At 42.6% G+C, this 15699-nt stretch overlaps 1 protein-coding gene across 7 annotated transcripts in view; it reads left to right on the forward strand.

Moving 5' to 3' along the window:
* The first annotated feature begins 12958 nt into the window (after positions 1-12958).
* Tenm2 (teneurin transmembrane protein 2) overlaps positions 12959-15699 on the forward strand; it is a 1223220-nt gene continuing 1220479 nt past the window's right edge. For all 7 annotated transcript variants that reach the window (XM_085829022.1, XM_085829023.1, XM_021175392.3 and 4 more), the window contains exon 1: positions 12959-13361. The gene's annotated coding sequence lies outside the window, so the exon portion shown is untranslated. The remainder of the gene's footprint in view (positions 13362-15699) is intronic.

The raw sequence follows: 15699 nt of genomic DNA on the forward strand, positions 1-15699 counted from the left end.
TATTCATCCAGCAAATGATTATTGACTGCTTACTGCTATATTATACAATGTGAAATGTACAAAGAAGGCTAATTAATAACAATAATGGCTAGCATTTGTTGAGTAGACACTGAGCCAGCACTCAGTACTTTATATCATTCATCTCATGTAGTCATTAAGTATACCTTATCATATAGCTGAAATTTATTTCCAGCATATATGCATGAAAACTCAGGCACAAGGGAGCTCCAAATCAAATTCAAGGATACCCAGATATATGTAACGTGGTGGTACATGATAGGTCTGACAATGGAATTGGGACTCAAATTCACAAGGACTTCCTACACAGACCTTAATACCTTCATCATGGCAAGAGATGAGAAATATTCCATCTTCAAATGTGGGCATGGTAGCAGGAGATATAACACATCTACACAGACTATAATGTTTTACAGCAAATTCAAGTCAAACACAGGTTTAAAAATAACTGAAATAAAACATAACTTTCATCCAAAATTCAGTGATTCTCAAACTTGGCTATAGGTTGTCACTGCCTAAGGTTTTCAAGGGGGGAAAAAGTAAATGATGATGCCTTCTTTGTCTCAACCCCAGTGTCTTTCATTTGACCTGGCATTTACTCATACAATTGGATTTTTTATATGCCCCCATCCCCAGATCATTTAAATGTTTAGCCAAGTTGAAAACAACAAAGCTGGAAGGACTAAAGCAAAGTTAGGAACCACAGAGACTCGGGATTTATGAAGAATAAGCAGCAATCTTAAAGGCCATAAATGTCAGGGTGGGAGAAGGAGGTGGACAGGCATATTGAGATGAGCATTCTATCCTACTGTTCCGACTGGGTCCCGTAATTTACAGAACTGCTCTTCCCTCAGATCTGCTTGGAAGGTGGAAGCTCAGTCATGGACTTCTCCTTCAATAACAATCTGCATGCCTGGGAAACAGAAGAGCTTATTTGAGTCTGAAAAGGCTAAGCTAGTAGGTAAAGAGGAAAACATAGCACTACCAGGCAAGGGAAACAGGACAGCCCAGCTCCCACTGCCTCCACTGTTAAAAGAAGGAGGTAGAATTGTATTCTGCAGAGGGATGAATGTCTGCAAACTTCCAGGTAGAAGTGATATGTGCTGCCATGGTAAAGATAATAATCTGGGGACCATCTGCAGACGAGATTAGAGAAGAGAGGGGGCAGACACGTGGCGGTTCTCAGAGGTTTCAGAGTGAATCCTCGCTCACAGATAGGCTGAGTGAAACTCAGACCGGGGTGAGATTCAGTAGGCGAGTTCTTATCTTCAAAACATTTTGTTTTACTTTCAGGAATCCTTATCTGCTGCAGCAGCCTGACTTTGGAGTCACATTATGTATCTGAATAGAGATATAGGCTACGTTTTCTTCTGAGTGGCAGGCAGCGTACGCAGAATGCCTTTTCTTATTTTGCTTATAATATACTTTCTCCCAAGAATATTGGAAGACAGAGTAAAGGAACTAAAAGGGAATTCTAATAGTACAAGGAAGTTATGTATGGTTATCTAGCAGCAGTATGATAGCTATCATGTCATAGCTATTCCATGTCATCATAGATAACAAGTATTATGTTTGATTAAAAAATATTCTGGTAGAGGAAGATTATTTTTAATTCTTGAGAAATGATATCGTCCTATGTTGTACCAAGTAAACATGCATAATCCTAACTCTGTATTGAGTGGAGATTTAAAAGATAAGGGACACTAACCAAATCATTCTTACAAATGTGCTAGTTTTACAGAAATTTAGGTTAGCTGTGATAGACACATGCACTTATCTAAGAACTATAATTCAGGGTCTAGTACACTGTCTTTATTTGGTAGATTCATTAGTTAAGCAATAAGTGCAGAAACACTATATGAGAAGAATCTGTATTGTCAGTAAGGTTTTAAAACTGGGGAATTTGTGTAAAAGAAAAACACATGGAATTATAAGGATAGCAATCAATTCCTTTATCTAAACACAGTGGGGGAAACTGAATAAACAAACCCATTGAAAATATGTCTGAGGTCAAAAGTTACGCAGTAAAAGAGAGAAGGGTGTCATAGAGTATAGCTGGATGTGAAGTCATCAAAAGAACAGAAGAGAGGAGGAGTCTCAGTTTTACCCCTAGGACCAGAGGACTATGCAATTTACAAATAATGTCATTCTTACAAGGAATGTTTTGAAACAAAAGCAACCAAACAAAATAAACAGACTAAAAGACCTTTGAAAGAAGGAAAAGGCATGCCATGTCAGTGAGTTCTTAAACTTAGAGGGGGGGGGGGGGGAGCACTGTCCAAGAGTAGGAACCAGAAGGGATAGTGCTCAGGCCAAGGTTTACAACAGCTAAGGTCAAGGTCCTACTGCCCTTGTAGATGTGGAACTTTTATTAAAGGCAATTGGACCCCTTTGGAAATATGGAGAAAAACAATAAGATAAAATATCTAGGTGATTTTAAGAACAATCAAAGAAATAAACACATGATTACAATTTTTGTTCGATTGGAAATTGGTTCTTAAAGAGATACTTGGTGAAGAAGCAGAGGTCTCCACTCCCTCTGTCCCACATTCTCAGGCAGGCCATCCAATCAATCTCTGATGCAGTGGTTTTATTTCTGGTTTACTTATTATTTGTTTGTTTGTGTGTGTGTGTGTGTGTGTGTTTTACTCAATGAGCGCTGACATGCAGAATAGTCCCTCCTTAGAGCTAGCTAGTCTCTTTTCTTCTCCCTACCTTTTCTCTCATTGAAATGTAACTGGAAACGTGGTGTTGTTGGACCATTTCCCTTCTGCCCCCAACCTCCCTGTGGTCATGCCTGTGCCCTGAACCATTTGAGCTCTCTTAAAGCTTTGGAACACATTTGGAATTCAGTTGGGGGTTAGAATGGGGCAATTACATATCCTAATCTAAATCCCTTAATGGCTACTTTGTTTATGGCTTGCCTTGACTTTGCATGTCCGGTCTTTCTCACAGAAAGCCCTCTCTCCATTCTGTCCTAAGAATAGGTCTGTTCATATGGGGTGCTAAATGCTGCCTAAGCCCAGCCACCCTGGGATGAAGGCCACTTCGATATTTGCCTTAGAACCTGATTCTTGGAGCTGGCTTTGATTTCCATTTGGTTTTCCAGGAGACTGAAGGTTCACAGCTTGGTCACTGATCACACTAATCCTCTCGGACAATTATCTGGCACCTTTCCCTATTTTGGCATCTATAAAGTGTACTGGGTAGGGGTGGGGTAGAGTTAGGCCTGGCAAGGAATCCATACAAGCCTCTTAATTTAAGAGCTAAATTGTTTGTATCTTAAACATCATTTCACCATGGAAGGTGTTCTTCTCTGGGTCACAATGACATAATCACAGAATACTTGCAAATGCTCTTGGAAGCTTAGTGGTAGAGACTATCTCCTTTATCAAAGAGAAGGTCAGGACAGTATAGTCTATTGGACAATCTTCTAACTGGCCTCCACACAGATTTCTATACAAAGAGTTAACTTGCCCTTAACCTAATACTTCTTTGAGGATGCATCTTGATTCCTACAAAGGCCTCAAAGGATATAAGGTGAGAAAAGACAATGGAAGATGGATTGTTGACTTCTAACCCATTCAATACCCAATATCTACCATTTGAGCTAGCAGGCAGTACACTGTACCTCTCAGGGAGTAGAGTGTGCGAGGGGTACTGTAAAGATGAGTCCTGAGGCTTCTTGAAGACTCAAAAATGGCAATGTATCTTCTTAACACATTTGCTGCTCAGTCCCAGGCATGTGTAACACAAAGATCAGTATTTCTGCCATTGTCCCTTCAATCTCCTTCTACAGCCCACCTTACCATAGACAGCTTGCTTTATGACACCACCATTTCTCCAGAAGTTAACTCAGGACGTTAAGCTTCACTGCTCTCAGTCTTTTCTTTGAGTGAACTCATTTTCTCTGCCATCTACCCTAACCCTGATCCAGGAGGTTAGTAGCCATTTCTCTGATGAGATAGACTGAACCATGAAGTGGCCATAGCCTGGGCTTACGATCACTAAATCAGTGGAGTCAGGGAGATGTGCTTAGGTTACATTTCTTTCTTTTTTTATGGCTGCAGCATCTTTGTATTTCATATCTGCAAAGAGATTTGTTAATTATACTCATGTTAATAAGAGCCCTACAGTCAAAATGGCCAATAAATTATGCACCTCTGTCTTATGTTCCCCTTTGTCCTTGTGCTAGATATATGTTCTCAGTATTATGAGATGCTAACCCATCCCAAAGCCTCAACTCTCTCCATTTCATTGAGGTTTTAAGGTGTATGATGGTGAGGGTCTGACATCACCTCTTGCTCCTTCCATAATTTTATCAGGCCGGGCTCTTGTTTCCAAATTAGATGGTATATTTGGAAATAGGTATATCCACAGGTATTTGAGAGGAAGAAAAGAATGGAGGGGGCTGTGAGGATTGCCACATTATATGGACTGTTTCTGGGTATAACAAGCTAGTAACAGAAAAGCATGGCAAATATAGCTCATCCTAATCTTATATGACTGGGAATCTTTTGCAATGAATGCTTAAAACTAAAAATTAAATTTCGGCTTATGCTTAGAGTTGGTAAAGAGAGCATAACTGATAGAACAGACAGAGTCTAGTCCAATCATAGGATGCTAAGTGGCCAAGCCCACAGAGCTCTCCTACTTAGCCTCTGTGTATTGTGCCTCCCTACTGGGAGTAGGGTTGGAGCCCTCTGAAATAAGGGTCTTAGGAACTACTAATCTAAGATATTGGTAGATCAGAATGTCCTGGTGGCCAGCTCGTACAGAGGCTGGGTAAGAGCAAAAATAACTTGTTTTTTGTTGTTTTATGGCTTGTTTTAGAGGAAAGCTTCTTCTTTCCATTAGTCACATTGAGGAAGAAGAATTCTGACTTCTGGTCCTCTCATCAGGGGAGAACGGAGGAGGTGGGAGATTGGAGAGGTGTGAATGATAGGAGAGATCTTGGTACAAAGAGTGCTTGCTCCTGATGTCTGAGTGTCCTTCAGTGCGAAGTAGCCAGTATACCATATAGGTATACCCTGACTTATCAGTATCTGAGTCCCCAAACTTCCCATGTATTTTGACAAATGTAAATCTGAGAGAGACGTGGGTTGTAGTGCCCCCTTTTATAACCAGGTTGGTTCAGGTTCGGTGGGATATTAAGTGATAGGAAAAGATTACACAGGTAATTGAAGCCTAAGATGCTTCCCTCTTAATTCTATCAGAAAGCTTCTTCAAAACACCACTCATCACCAGTTGCTTTAGCCAAAAAAAAATCAAAGGCTCAGAATCTAAGACCTATTATCACCAAAACACTGTGTCATGTGTCAATAATTATGATCCTGGGCCTGGGGCCAGAATACCAAGTGAGACTTCATTGAATAAAGACCACTTTTGGAAATGAACTAACTTATCTTTGCCATGTAGATTAGTTTTGCCAACATGAAAGATTGGTGACATTTATTTTCTCTTTATTGTCTGTTAGTGTCTGTCTTACTTTTCTCACAGATATTACGAAATACCTATCAAAAGCAGCTTCAAGAAGAGTTACTATTTTGACTGACCATTTGAAGTTATGGTCCATTGCAGTTTCTATGGCATGGCAACAGGGGCACTGCAAGAGAGCTGGTCATATTGTGTGTGCATCTTGGAAACAGAAAGGGATGAAGAGATGGCAGTGAGTTTGCTGGCTCCTTGATATTCAGTACAGGACATGTTCTGCCACGTTCAGGGAAGGTGTTCAGCTAGCCATTTCTGGAAATGCCCTTTGGGAAAAGCCCTTGAGCATGCCCACTATGTAGTCCTGAATTTCATCAACATTCAATGAAGATTCACCATAATAGTGAGGGCTTCACATATCGTAGAGGGAGAGCATGGTCAGAACTTCTAACAGTAACAATGAACATCTTTGTTTCCCCCGTCTCTTGCTCTCTTGCTCTCTTGCTCTCTCACTCTTTCTCACTCACTCTCACTCCTATTCTTCTTATTTGCCCTTTTTTCTTCTTTCCTTAGAAGTAGACTCGCTTCTACCTTCTAATATTCATTCTTTTCTTTTCCCGTTCATTAACTCTTTTCTTCCTCCCTGCATCATAGCTAAGTGTTGGAATGTGCCACCTAAAACTACCTATGGCTGTTGTGAGTGAATTCTCTTCTCTAGTCTTCATTTTCTCCATGGGCCAATGCTTATCATAATAGTATCTCAAATGGTTGTTGGAGAGAAAACATAGTGATTACCATATGCAGAGTTCTAGAACGAGCCCCAGACTGTACTAAGCAACGAATAAAAGTTGGTTATCACTATTTCTTAAACATACAGCTATCAATCCAGGCTTTGTAAAAGAAAAAAAAAATGTGTACAGTGCTTGCTAGGGAGCAAACAGAATTGGGTTGGTAAATAAATGATATGGCTTGATTACAGCATGACAGTGCTGTCATTTGTTTAGACGATTGTATTTCAAATATAACTCTAAATACATTGGAAGAGTTTTGTTGTAGTTGCTGTTGTTGTTTTTTTTTTTTTCTTATTCCCTGCTCACTGTCAGCCCAACTCAATTTCTATTCCCTCAGCATCGTCCACACCATGCCTCTGTTAGGGTGTATGGTTTGGTGAGCAATCCACGAGAAAAACAAACCCAGTAATGTGGAAAAATGATGTGCATGGGAAAAATAAAAAATTACGGAGCTCTCGTGAAATGTTTTTCATCTTGAAAGTGCTTTGAAAACATTAACTAATTAATTAATCAAAAAGAATTTCTACCAATCAGTAAAAATGCTCTTTACAATGTATTAAAGCCTCTTGAAAGGTATTATTTATTCAGTGATGTGTTCTTTTTCCCTGAAGGGAATCAGTTTCTTTTTTTGGAGACATTTCAGATCTTGTAGAAACTCTGCTGGCCCTGTACACTCTGAGTACCCAGCATGCATGCACAGAAGAGAGCACGCACCCACAAGCACAAAGCATAGATGTGAGCACACAACACACCCACAAGCACAAACAATCCTTTCAGATTGTGCCCATTGAGAGTAAATACATTCAAATGTTACCTAAGATTCTTGAAGCTACTGTCCTTACCTGCTTGTTTATTGACCCCATAACAAATTCATGACAACCCCTTCCTGCTGTTCAAGTGCCAACATCACAAACTGCCCACATCTACTGTTCTGGGAGAGTCACTCATGCTGGTGTTTTATATCATATCCTTAAAAAGTCTGGCTACTTATTAGAGCCTCCAAAATATTCGGCCTATTTTCTAACCTACAAAATATAACTTAATCTTTGTGTGACACATCAGGGGAGTAGTGACCATACTCTTATGTTCATTAATTCAGCAACTATTGACCACCCACCATTCATGTATTTATACACACATTCTTATAACACACACATTATTCAGTGCAAGGTTTTCTGTGAATCACAGTGATGGATTCAAGGATGATCTAGATGGAGTTATTTCAGTCAAAGAGTCTCTTGTCCAGCTGGAACACAAGTAATATTAATGGAAGGGAGACCTGGTGAACAGAGGGTCTTCAGGGAGCATTAAAAAAGGCTTTCTGGGTGGAGCTTTAGGGGTAGGTTGCCTAGAGTAAGTGGCCCATCAGCTGAATATTGAAGGAGAAATTGCCCTGTGGGAATGAGGAGGAGAAATAATAGTTGGTGGCAAAATAAGGTGGGGAAAGAAGACCAAAGAAAGGGCAGTTGAGTTGGAGTCAAAGACTTCAGCTAGAGTCTAGATGTAGGAAGATGGATACAGGATATGAGTTAGGGAAATGTAATTATGCTGTATGTTCTGGGAATGTATATGTTTAGCAGTATTATACCTGTTCATACCATTATTTGCCATAACTGATTAATCACATTAGTCAATATGATGTCCAACATCTTACTAATTGTCTCCAAACCTTTTCTGAGACCTACCAGGAAGTACTTGCTATGGAAGGAAACACATATGTGAGTTTTTGCCACCTCATAGACAGCAGAAGTGACAGGCTGAGAATACAGCCTTTATTTTTGTCCCAAGTCATAGGCATTGAAGCAGGGTTTTAAAGTCAGTGTCACTAATATCATGTGATAGCCTATGCTATTACAATCCTGGCTAACCAGAAGCTCTGTAGAAATGTGGTATGTTGGAGGTTTTCTGCTTATGAGTTAAAACTCTCAAATGCATTCTAGAATATTTAAATGTAGTCTTCTTAGTCTCTGTTTCTTTCTGTTATTAATTTTCTAATAATAGGGGTTTACCATTTGTCTTTCAATTCCCCATGGGCTTGTAACTTGTTAGAATGCTGCATAAAATTAAAATAATAGGTTCTGGATAAATGTATGAAGGTGGGATTTTTTCCAAAATTAAAAGTCAGATATTTTTATGTTTATATCATCAGCTTAGACATCATTTTTTTTCTTTACCTAACTGATTTCTTGAAAAATATATTATTATCATTAAAGAGGCTCTACCTTCAGCTTCACGGCCAATACCCATCAGCTATCTCTTTCTTTACAAGGTACTTTGTACAAAAATGCAAATGCTGGAGCACATGGGTGAAGACCGCAGCATGAAATTGATATGGCTGCTTGGAACAACATTCCCAAGAGTTTCCCCTCATTCCTCATCAAAGCAGGAGGAGATAACAGGCTGAGCTGTAGAATGTCTTACACTATGTATTAGTCACTTTCCTCCAGGCTTCAACAGAACAGAGGATCGAAGCAACTTAGGGAAGGAAGGAAGGAAGGAAGGAAGGAAGGAAGGAAGGAAGGAAGGAAGGAAGGAAGGAAAGGGGGAGGAAGGGAGGGAGGAAGGGAGGGAGGGAGGGAGGGAGGGAGGGAGGGAGGGAGGGAGGGAGGGAGGGAGGGAGGGAAGGTTAATGTTGGCCCACAGTTTGAGGATACAGTTCATCATGGTAGGGATCATGGAGAGGGTTTTGGAGAAAAGGCTTAATCCATTGCTTCAGCAGTCAGGATGCAGCCAGTGAGAGCTGTTGCTGCTAAATTCTTTTTCTACTCCATGACCTCATGGCTCCCATTTAGAGTGGCTCTTCCTACTTCAATTAACCTCATCAAGCCATCCCTAACATTGCCAGAGGATAGTACAGTCTAGGTAATCCCTCATGGTTGTTCAAATACTTCTAGGTGATTGTATATGCTATTGACTTGACAATATTAACCAATATAAATGACTTTCAAAAAGGCTTGGAAATCTCTATCTTTTTGCCAGAGTACAGAACTAAGAAACACTTCAAGTGTTCAGGACTGTTTCCTTGCAGGCTGCCCTTCATGGTTTTCTTAATGAATTATTCTCAGCACGAATAAACCTTCTGCTGCCCCATGACAAAAATCAACCTAACATATACACAGGAAGGCCTTATCAGAAATCCCAGGGACCTTACTATCCATTGAAGCATTCTGTTGTGAATATATTTCTTCCTGAGAAAAAAGGGAAGAGGAGCTTGTGTTTATTCTTTTTCTTTGAATCTGCTTCATTCATAGAACTTTAGTGAAGGGCAAGGTAGAAGCTAAACAATTGCAAAAATGAATCCACAGTTAAGGACTGATACATATGTATAGTCAGATGCATACATCTACAGCTGTCAAGTATGTATATTAAGTGGATACAATTTGTGGGTGTGTGGCTCGGGTACTTACAGGTTAAAAACCTGGAGATGGACACTAGAGATATGGTAGAGAATACAATAGACAGCAATATTTTTGTTCAAGATCTAAGGATCTGTCTTAAGATTAACTAACATAGGTTATTAAACCCCACTGAGGCCTATGCACCAACCCCAATGCAAAGGTGTTTAACAAAAGTTTCCCATTTGGAATCAAACCTTCCCTTTGTCACCAAGTGTGCTTAACACTGCTGCAAGGAAAGCTGTACAAAATGCACCTTTTCTCTTTCCTGTGGCCTGTGCCTCTTGCTGTTAGTGCAAGTGACCAGCAAAGCAGGGAGCTTTTGTGTTCAATTTCTTACATGCAAAAACAGAGGGACAGGGCACAGTAAAGGTGGAACTTAGCTGGTAGAGCTGGGAAGGGTGGAGCACCGAGCTGAGCTTCCTCTTCTCTCCAGAACTCCTCTGTTCCCCAGCCAAAAGCCGCTGAACATATTGGACATTGCCTCTCCTACTCGGGACAATGGGAGCCACTCCTCTGAACAAAGAAAGAGAGGCCTACATCCAAAATCTAACTCTGCATTCTGGCATGAGCTGTGAGAGACAGCTCTAAGTCTCTGAATCTCTGGTTCTTCAAAGCTTTAATGGCAGAAGAAAAGCACCTGTGGAGATCTTTCTGTTGGTGAACCTACAAATGCACCCAGGCACCAGCACGGCTAAGCTGCAAACACTGCACAAACTCTACCTGCATCACCAGGCAGCTCTGAGGTTTTGGTTAGATAAACCTCAGTTCAAATTCCAGCTCTCCCATTGGTAAATGGCAAAGGGGCATTGGTGATGCTATGGGGTGAGATTGATGTGTCCTGTCTCCTTTGGGGTTTCCAATCTGGAACCTTTGACAGTCATGAGGCTCTTCGTTCTCTTCATCTCTCAAACTGTAGTATTAGAGGCACAGAATTACAATAATCTTAGTGCTTGCCTTATTACTGTTGAGTATGTTGAGTTGTTTGTCTCTGCATTTCTCTGTAACACAATCCCGGATTTACCTTACTTCCCTCATTAGCTACTGAGTGGTAGCGGGAGAGGCAGCTTGCTTGGCCTGGACCTTAGCCATGTGGACTTTCACAGCAGGCAGATCTGAGTAAGGGTCCTTCTCTGCCATTTCCCTGGGTTAGACATCCTGCCCAACCTCTCTGAACTTATCCATCTATTAGATGGCAATTAAAAAAAAAGTGTTCACACCATAAGAATGATCCCTCCTCTTAAGTAGTGTGTGGTGGTTGGGGGCGGTGACATCTGCCATCTTGTGGGGCATAATTGGAGAATGAAAGTTGGTTCGTTCCTCCCATCATGTAGCCTACAGTCTGGAGAGTTTGTTAGAGGACTTAAAAAGTATATCATATCACAAATGGAAAATTGCACCTACAAAATGTTTGTTTGTTTTTTTTTTTTTAAGAAAACATGTCATGAAAACTTACAATACGGGAAATTTGCCCTAGCAAGAGAGATCACAGGTCTTTCCTGAGCACGAAGGATAAATACGAGTTTTCAAGATGAAGGCAGGGAGGGGAAGAAACTCCTAACAAGCTCCCTGCTTATGTTCCTCATTAGCATCACAAGCATATGATCACCTTCTTGCTAGAATGTGAACTCAAAGAATACAGGCAGGGTGTCTGTCATCTTCTGTCACCTCTAAGACAGAGCCTTGAAGGGAGCAAATGCTAGTAGGTAATCGCCGTGTTTGCTGAATGAAACTAAAATACTATGTCTGTGTATCACGGCTTTATCCGGGATGCAATTAAGAATGAAACATATTTCAGCCAAAATAGCATGGTCCTTGGGTTGTGGTAAACCATATCCTTGTTCCTGTTGTGGAAAGAAGGTTACATCCTATCTGGCTCTTGGTCTCTTGTGTATAGCATAGGAAAAGGACTTCCACTACTCAGCCAAGCCATAAGCAGCATTAATGTCATTGCTATGAAAACATTGGCAAAAATCAGGCATGTAGTTTTTCAAGGTCTGCATGTTGCTGGAGGCCAGCCAGGTGCAGCTAGGGGCCAGAGAATGCTATCACCAGCCGTCCACCAGGCCTTCCCCTTAGTGGAAATGCCCAGGGCTCGTAAATGTGCTGCATTCTCTCTCCAGTGGCTTAGAGTCAGACCCGGGAGTTTAGATTTAGGGAGACATCCAGTTATAATTGACTGGCATTTGGAATAGTATACTGGGGCCCCATTTGCATTTGGGTTAACCATACAGTCTCTGGACAGAATAAAATCAAATAATTCATGGGCAGCGCAAGCATGAGTCTGCACATGGCAACCAGGCAGTACAGGTTTAGCTGTTGTTACTAGTATAAGTGCCAGGCCCTGCTGCATCCATCCTACCCCCCCACCACCACCCCCCAATTATTCCAAAACTGAATCAGCCGTTTCTTTTGGAATTCTCTTTCTGACAAACAAACAAAAAGAGCTTCCCTATTTCCGCGCCCCCAGGGGCAGGTTTAGGGCCGCCACCTGGCAATCCAGAGGAGGCAAGTCTGCAGCTGAGAAGGCTCCAGGAAACCCTGTCTTCCTTGGGCTTTGCCCTCTCCTCCGCTTCGCTCTGCATTCCTAACCCTGGAAGGAACGGTCTGGGTCCAGCGGAGCACTGGGCATGCTCGCGAGCCAGGGGCAGGCTCCGGGAGTCCGCAGGATGCGTAGGCTGGTGATGCTCCCTAGTTCGCAGAACCCCGGGTGCAACCGTGGTGCATCGGGTTTAGCAGAGCAGAGTCCTCGGTGCGTGCAGCTAGGGAACCGGGTCTGCCCGGGACAAACCCAGAACCGAACTGAACTCTATGAGGCCCGGGCTTGGCGCACTCAGTTTCTGCTCTTGGAAACGCCCGGCTGGAAGAGGGGGCGGGGGGGCGGGGTATCTCTGCAGACAAAGGGGTACACGTGCCCCTAGCGCCCCTCTTTACCAGCCAAGAACCCTTTCCGGGGCTTGCTATCCCTTAGATCTAAAGGCACCAACCCAGCCCGGGCCTGTGCGCGCTCTAGGGGCAGGGGATTGGCTCTCACTTCCCACGGAGGGACAGCGCGGGAGGGCGGGCGGCCGTAGAGCGGAGCTCCGCGCCTCTGTGTGCGCGTGTGTGCGCGAGTGTTTGCATGTGTGTTTGTGTGTGTGTGTGTGTGTGTGTGTGTGTGTGTGTGTGTGTGCGCGCGCGCGCTCGCTCGCTCGCTCGCGCGAGTTTATATGTGTGTGCGCGCGTGTGTGTCTGTGCGGCGCGCGGGCGGGCGCGTGTGTGCGCGTGCAGGAGCCACTGGGTGTGCGTTGCGTGTGTTATGGGTTTGATTCCAGAGCAGGTTGCACATTGGTCCTGGGTGGCTCGCAGGCTCAGGTCGTGCTTGGGCGTCCTCCTCCTAATCGTTTCTGAAGTAGCAGTTCCAGCAGCAGCAGCGGCAGCCGCAAGCAGCGGCAGCCGCGGCAGCAGCGGCAGCGGCGCCTCCGCAGCAAAGCCTGAACTGTGCAGAAGCAGCGAGCACCGTTTGGGGAGTCGGGGGGCGGGTAAGAGGGAGGAGGGAGAAAGCCTGGCTAGATCTTTGGGATTATTTTTTCCCCCTTCTTTCCCTCTCTCTCTTTCTGGAGGGTGTGTGTTGTCCCCTCGAAGTGAAGGAATTTTGCTCCAAAGCGAGCTGGGACCGAAGACTCTAGGCTAAGTTCTCTCTCTATGTAGATGGTGTCAGGGAGCGAAGCTACTGACCGAGCTGCTGGTAAATGTTTTTCACTTCTTACTCTTTAATGCTTAAGGCTTTTTCCCCCTTGTTTCTTTTTTTTTTTTTCTTTCTTTCTTTCTTCCCCGTTTCCTTTCTGTTGCTCTTCATTCTGCAATCGCTCCTGAATCGCTGCAGTTCTCTCTCCCTTGCCTTGCGTTTGTGCAGTTTGCAACTTGTTTCATGGTTTTCTGTGTATTTTTTTTTCTCCCTTCATCCTCAGATGAATGCTGGAACATTTAAATTCGGCACTTCGGGAGGTCATCATTAGTTGCATGAGTTTGGGGGCGGGGAGGGGAAGACTGGTAGAGTCGGCTGTTATTTCCCTGCAGAAGGACTTGACGCTTTTCTTTCTAATGTTCATCGCAATTATAGGGATTCTTTTAGGATTCATTTTAACATTGCATTGATGTTTAAGGTTATCGGCTCTCCAGGATTACAAGGCGGTTTGACTCAGTTTTAACAGCGTGACCAATGTCAGTGATTCCAGACCTACTGTACGGTACACGCTGCCTAAAATATTCAAAATTGCAGGAAGAATCCTTGGCATTCCGAAAGAGAATTTCTTTTAAATGCTGTTTTTTGTGTTACATTGCTGTAGATTTGCAGGAAGCAATAGTAGACACGGCTTTTCATGTGGCTTGCAAAGATAATAAACAGATAAGTGGCTCGGTGCATCTTCTACTCTACTGACTGAGCTATGGCTAAATTTACTTAATAATAAATTTAGGGCTTTGAAGAAGCAGGAAGGATGCTGGTATTGTTTTATTCAAAATTGTGAGGCACACAGAGCTTGCTAACCTCAGACCAGCCCTTTCTCAGCTCTTACTTGAAGTGGCATCTTGTCAAATGGGGAGAGGGAGAATAGTTTCTGCTGTACACATGGAATGAAATTATTTAAAATAGCCAACATAATGCATGCAAATTAGACCCTTACTCTTTTCTTTAAAACACCAGAATTCACTCTGTCACCCTGGCTACCAGGATCCATGTTCAACATTATTTTTAATATCACATTTAATAGTTCTTTGATGCAGTCAAATAATTTGAGTCCTTTAGAGGGTTTTGAGTAGTTACGATATTTCATTTGTCTTCCTTGTTCTTCCCCTTAAGTTTTCAGTTCCTGTTCAGTAGAAAAATTGAAGGGTCAATAAGTGAAGGTAAATCAGTCATTTAGAAGGACCGGAGTTTAGGGTTGTAGAATTTCTGCTAAGCCATGGAGACATGAAATGGATCATGGAAAGTGTATGGCAGAAAGGGGGATGGTGCATGTGCACTATCACCCTCAGATGCTCGGGATCTAAGCTCGGGTGGGAGACCCAGGTTAGGGATGCTCCGAGGCCCATGGGCTTTGCCCAGGGAGAATATTATTCTGTCACGAAGACTGCCATTACTGTATGGTAGTCACCTCCAGAGCAGCAGGCTGCCATGGTATGGGAAGCTTGGTTTGCAGTCCTACTGCTAAACTTTGCTTTGATGCAAACTTAACTGGTGTTGTGAGAACTGCAAAAGGCAGGTAGCATATTCAGGAGTGAAAAAAAAAAATGAAACCATTTGTAAATGAAGTCAACTCTTCAGGTTCTGTTTTACATAAGAGAAAAGCTACCTTAAACCATCACACTGATTCACCTGTTCTGTTTCCCCTAGGGTTGACAAAAGCCATTCTCAAAATTCCTGAGATCAGAGCCTTATTTCTGCCTGTGTATGCTTCTAATAAAAAAGAGGCATCTTATTTGGAAAGAGAGTACTTCTTACTCAGGACTCTCTTGAGGTAGCAATATTGCCATTTTAGAATATTTTCATGGGCCCTTAAGTTTACCATTTTGATTAAATTGGAGGAGAACAACACTCCTCTTCCATTCATTTAGGACAGTTTTTGACTGGAGTGTTTGCTTGTATGAGTCATAAAGAAACAAAACTGCATGCACATAGTGAATCCCAGTCCTCTGACCATAAGGTTTCTAAAGGAACCTACTCTCCTCCTCCTGTGACCATTTCCAGGACAGCGTACCCCATGCAGAGCAGCTTCAGTAGTAGTCCACAACACTTCCAGGCATGGTCACTAAGAGATAACTGAGCAAGCTGAAGTCTTCTTTTGATGGGTCCATGGGGCAAAATATGCACACCTTTAAATACACACATCACAATTAGCTTCCATTTCAGCAGCCTCACAACCTCTGAAGCCCATGAGTTTGTTTATTTAGGGAACACGTTTCTTTCCTGCAGAGTTGTTTTTTGTTTTATCTTATTTTGGTTTGTTTCTCCACCCCAACCCTCTGTGCACTTCTAGTTTCCTGGCAACTTCTAGAAGGCTCAGATATTTTTTCTGTTAAACTAT

The sequence above is a fragment of the Mus caroli genome, unplaced genomic scaffold (genome assembly GCF_978045245.1).
Source record: "Mus caroli unplaced genomic scaffold, Mus_caroli_1 scaffold_13, whole genome shotgun sequence".
In the NCBI taxonomy this organism is placed as follows: domain Eukaryota; kingdom Metazoa; phylum Chordata; class Mammalia; order Rodentia; family Muridae; genus Mus; species Mus caroli.